Below are 6057 nucleotides of genomic sequence, written 5' to 3'. Positions count from 1 at the left end.
ACATATTGAGGCTTGTTTGCACATTTTTTATTAATGAAAGAATTAAATATACTGTCACCAGCAACTCATTTGACCAATTTCTCATTATGATTTGCAACATTTTCTGATTATTAAACGCCACCAAGCATTGCATAAACAATTTCCAATTGAACAGCTTTTCAGGAACTTTCATGTAGTACCAGGAATCACTTGTAATGTTTTTTTCCTGCCTTAGGTGTATAGAAATTTTTGTACTACTCTGAAAACAATCTGGTGGTTCACTTTATCTAGAAAGAATTTGGTCTCATAGTGGGTTAAAAAAATAAATAAAATGCACACAATGAGAAGCATTTTCATGAGTAATTTCACACATGCTGCTAAGTACTGCAGAGTATTGCCAAGACTAGCCTTTAATCTCGATAGGAAGCCATAACAGCTGTAAACTCTTATTTGCTGTCAAATGTCTTTTGCAAGGTTATTAGGAAAGACAGGAGGCAAGTAATCCTTCTGTGTTACCTTACTTTATTTTTTGACTGGTTTTTATTATCATTACCACTTTATATCTGCTGATAGCTCAGCATGTGCGTATTTCATCAGCCTCAGGCAAAATCATGAAGTAGGATTCACAAGGCTTTGGTGTTTTCCCCACTTTGCCTTCTAGGCTGTCGCCTGCATTTTCTCTCAGCAAGTTTCTCACCTCCTGAACACAGCTCTACTTTCTGTCCAAACCACTTATTAACAGTTTTAAGGATGTATTCTCAGCCAAATGTAAACCAGTGTGATCTTCTAACCCATGTTAACGGATCGTCATGTTTTGTCTCCCAGGTAAAAACCTCACATGATAAAACAGGTCTGAAAAAGTAAAACTAAGCTATTGGGGGAATTAGACATACTGAAGCAGTCCATCTCCTGGAGTGGAGAAGTACTCGATCTAGATTTTCTTTTCTTTTAAAGATGTGGGGTACAATTCAGGATTAGGCACATAAGTGGTCGTTGTACAGGTAAAGTTTGGGCTTCCCTTTGGCCCCCACTTCGCCTGGTTTGAGATCAGGTACTCTTATTGATGTTATGTGTCCCCTCCCTCCCCTGGCAGTTTCCTGCTACTGCCAATCCCTTTCTTATAATATTATGATAAATGTTCAGGGTCTTATGATTGAGAACATGTTCTTTGTTTCTGTGACAGATCACTGAGTATGACAGACTCTAAATCCATCCAAGTTACTGTGAAGTTCATACTTCTGTCCTTATTTATGGCTGCATAATATTCCATCATGTATATGTACCACATTTTTTTTATCCAGTCCAGTTTCAATGGGCAGCACAGTTGGTTCCATGTTTTTACTATTGTGAATAATGCTGCAATAAACATGTGTGTACAGGTATCTTTTTTACATAATGATTTGAGTTCCTTTGGGTATATTCCCAGAAGGGAAACTGCTGGGTTGTATGGAAAGTTGATTTGTAGATCTTTTAGGAAGCTCCACACTGTTTTCCACATAGGTTGTACTAGTTTACACTCCCACCAACAGTGTAGAAGTGTTCTCTTTCTCCACATCCTCTCCAGCATCTGTTATTTTTTGAGTTTCTGATGATGGCCATTCTGATATCTGACAATGTTCTAACATCCAGGATCCACAAGGAACTCAAATGTGCTGAAAGGGGGAAAAAAAACCCAGCCCTATTAAAAAGTGTTCAAAATATATGAATAGATAATTCTCAAAAGAGGACGTGAACAGCCAACGATACATGAAAAAATGTTCAGCCTTACTAATCATCAAAGACAACAGATACATGAAAAAATGTTCAGCCTCACTAATCATCAAATAAATGCAAATTAAAACAACACTGAGATACCATCTAACTCCAGTCAATCTAGATCTTTAGCAGGCTCCAAATTTGCTCCAGCCTGTCTTCCTGCAGGACTCAGCAGACATGCTTTGGAGTGTTACTGAAGTCCCCTGTTCTTGCTTCTTACTCTGAGCTAAAACTCAAACCTCTGTGGTCTCCCAGTTTTGATGCTCCCCTCCTAGTGCTGAAAACAGTTCCTGAAACCCTTTAGAACTTACAGGAAATAATAATTTCTACGGTTAACTATGAAAGGAGGGCAGGGAGGGTGTGATGGGGATGGTTTCAGGGGTTTAACAATCAGGAAAACTGATTGTTAAATTTTGAGGGATTTGACATCACCTTGATAGCTTACAATCAGCCAGGGGTGGGAGTATTTACAACATGAACCTGCAAATACTATACAAACTAGCGCCCCCCACCCCAGCTAGCATGGGAAGAACAAGGACTGGCAGGAATAATAAACAGTAGTGCTGTTTCCCCATCACACTGTAAGCTCAGTATGTCTAGTTGCCCTGTATCTGCATTGCTCACGCTTGGATCCCCCTTGCTTGGCACATGTTAGGTAGTCATTAGGTACCTGTTGAATGAAAAAACAAGTGAATGAGTTTGAGACAGAAGAGATCTCTGACACAGTGTGTACTGTTTTTTCTGGTCTTTGCAGAAATATTAAAAAGCCTAGACCCATTCCTTCCTGGCTGTTGTTTGACTACCTGTTTAGAAGTTCCCGCGGTTAATCGACTCCTCACCTATGAATTCTATCATGCTTATTCCTGGAACTGGAATTCACCATTGGCTTTACTCTCCTACCTCACTCATTTATTTCTGTTGTATAGGTTCATGGAGATCCCAAAGAATATATTCTAATAGAGTTAGGAAGAAAGAATAAGAGAATATTAGCTTTCAGAAAACCTGCCTTCTAGTCTGAGTTCAGTCACATGATATCTGTGTGACATCAGAGAACACAGAATCTTTTAGATCCTCAGTGATAATATCATTATTTCGATGTCCATCTCAGTGGGTTCATGAAGATCAAAAAAGTTGATGCATATGACAGGACTTTCCAAACTGTAAAGTGCTCTACAAATGCAAGTTCTTATTAGAGGTAGCCAGATGAAATTGAGCAATCATTGACTTCATAGACTGCAAGGATTAAATTTGAACTCCATCTCTATGACCTTATTAAGCAAGATTCTTAACTTTCCTGAGCTTCTGTTTCTTTGTTAGCTGATGATGACCGCACACACTCAAGGTTTGGAGGAGTTCAGTGAAACAAAGGGCCTGACTATAACAGTCTCTCAATAACCTCTTCCCATTTCTGATTTCCCAGTGCAAATGACTTTAGGATGATATTATCATCGTTGTTATTGGTTCATCATTAAGGTTCCTCTGTTCTCAATCAAAAGACATTTATACCTTATTGATTGAGTATGCAGACTGTGGAGCCAGACCACCTGTCTTCAAATCCTGACTCTGCCACTTGCTAACTCTATGATCTTGAGCGAGTCTCTTAACTTCTCTCAGCCTCTGTTACCATTTATCTGTACTAGTACCTACCTGACATGACCAACCATCCCAGTTTGTCTGGGACATAGGACTTTCAATGCTAAAATCAGGAAAGTCCTAAGCGCAGAGGGACATGCTGGTAACCCTATACTTGCTTCACAGGATTGTAAGGAGGATGAAAGGAGTGATATATGTGAAGTGCTTAGAACCACACCCACAGTTATAAGTATTATGCAGGTCTTAATTGTCACGATTATTTCTCCAGAAACATTCCTTTGGTCCAAAGATTGAATAGTGGATCTCAGGGCACAGGGACAAGCCATAGCGAAGAGAGAGAGAGAGGCCTCCTCAAAACCTCTTATCCAAACCCAGGCACAGCTGCCTATCCAGGATCTGCTGCTGACAACGTTCTGAGTTATCCTCGTCTTCACAGAATCATGGGCAGAGGGGAGCCACCTCAACTATTGTCCTGATCTACAGCTATGACTGTCCTTCTGATCTCTTTGAACCTGCTGCTTGAAGGGAAAATAGAGCTTGGAGAAGAAAAGGAAAAAAACCCACCAACCTGATTTTTAAAATACTTCTTGTGAGGACAGACCAAGCCCTAATTGAAGCCATGGCTTCGACTCCCTGCCCGCCCTGTCCTGCTTCTGAACAGGTTCCACTGGGGGCTGTGAAGTGTATTTCTGACACTGCACATTGAACATTATTAAAGGGATTTGACTTATTAATTCTGTGCTTCTTCCTGGGTCTGAAATCACACTGTATGGGGTCCAGTCCTGAAATGTTTCTGCTAGGTGGGTGACCTTGAATAAATTATTTAACTTCTCAGTTTCTTTCTCTATGAAATAGGGATAATAATAATAGGACTAACATTATGAAAGCATGGTATTAAATAAGACAATTTATGTCAGAAAATTTTCTCAGAGTCTGACCTGGTATGGTAAACTCTCAGTGGTTTTATATATAACACAGTAAACTCTCAGTAGTTATATATTATATATTACTATATATAATGTAGTTATATATAACTGCCTATATATAAACTTCACACACACACACACACACACACACACACACAGTTCCCACTGAAGGAAAATGATGACGCTGGTGTTGTTTCATTGGTATGCCTTCATTTTCAAATACTAAATTCTTTTTTAGGTAACTAAACTTATATATAAAATTTATCCACTCATTTATAACATTCCACCGAAATTAGAATGTTAAAATTATGACAGTGTTTTTCGAGACCTAATGTTGAAATAAAGATCTTGTGTGGTTTCAATGCTTTGTTAAGAGTTTGTTTGCTTGTTGTCAATAGCCAATAAGAATTTAAAATCTGAGCTTTCAAAACTGGTTCCAGAAATTAGGTTTTAGTGTGCCATCACTTCTCCCAGAAAGAATGCCAGAAATGAACATCAAATAATAAAGTTATATCTTGCATGTTTAATTGCTTACATGTTTACCAAAATCACTCTTTCCAAACCAGTAAAATTTTTGATCTTCTCTCTTATTGATGTTTCAGAAGCAGTTTTAATTGTAACAAGGAAATCAAACAAAGTCTTAAATTCCTGGTTCTAGTTCCCCTACTTCTGTACTCTTCTGAGTTTGACTCCTTTGTATTCCCTGGTATTTTTCCATGCAGATAACCTTATGTTTGGAAGCATACCACAAAGCAAGTCTTTTGCCTTTAGACATGCTGATGCTGGTAGTATTTCCTGTGTGCCTCCTTTCCCATCTTCTCCAAACATAACAACAGGACCATCCAAGGGTCTTTAATAGAGCTTTGGGGCCAAGATCATACTGACAAGAGCAACCCTCCAGACTCACTTTTTTACACAACTTGGTTCTTTTAGAAGAAGCCTTCAGGTAGTATCGGTGGGATGATTCACAAACGGAAAGAATCTTCTGGGCTCATGATGTATATTCTTCCCAGAGTTCATTGATGTGCAGTGTAAACTCAATGTTTAAGTACAGATAGCCCAAAAAGAAAAAAGAAAAAAAAAAAAAAAATATATATATATATGTTATGACCCTTGACAATCTGTATCCTCTGATTAAATGTAGACCAAAATATATTTTAAAGGTAATCTTAATAATTATTTCCATTTCTGTCAGGTCTCTGAATTTTCTCTAACCTTAAAGACACTGAATTTGCTGCTTGAAGGTCAAGGAATGACCACATCTGAATTTTATGGAATATAGTTCCCACTGAAGGAAAATGATGATGCTGATGTTGTTTCATTGGTATGCCTTCATTTTCAAATACAGTTTTAAAAACTGAATCTACACTCATCAAATTGTAGATAAAAAAATCTGTGAGGCTGGGCTCGGTGGCTCAGCCTGTAATCCCGCGCCTTTAGGAGGCTGAGGTGAGTGGATTGCCTGAGCCCGCAGGTTCGAGACTCACCTGGGCAGCGAGACCTCATCTCTACAATAAATAACAAAAAAAATCAGCTGGGTGTGGTAGCGCATGCTTGTAATTCCGGCTACTTGGAAGGCTGAGGTGGAAGAATCGCCAGAGCCCAGCAGGTGAGGCTGAGGTGGCCGGGAGCGGCCACTGCACTCCAGTCTGGGTGACCGAGTGAGACTCCAACTCAAAAAAAAAAAAAAAATCTGTGAGTTACCCTAAATTAAGCCTCATTTTTAAAATGGGAGGGGAATTCCCCACACCAATTAATTCAGAACCTCTTCATGATGGGATCTGGATATGGGTATTTTTTTTCA

This window comes from Carlito syrichta, unplaced genomic scaffold (assembly GCF_000164805.1).
Source record: "Carlito syrichta isolate Samal-C Ts95f unplaced genomic scaffold, Tarsius_syrichta-2.0.1 Scaffold302410, whole genome shotgun sequence".
In the NCBI taxonomy this organism is placed as follows: Eukaryota; Metazoa; Chordata; class Mammalia; order Primates; family Tarsiidae; genus Carlito; species Carlito syrichta.
Note: the sequence above shows the minus strand (reverse complement) of the source record.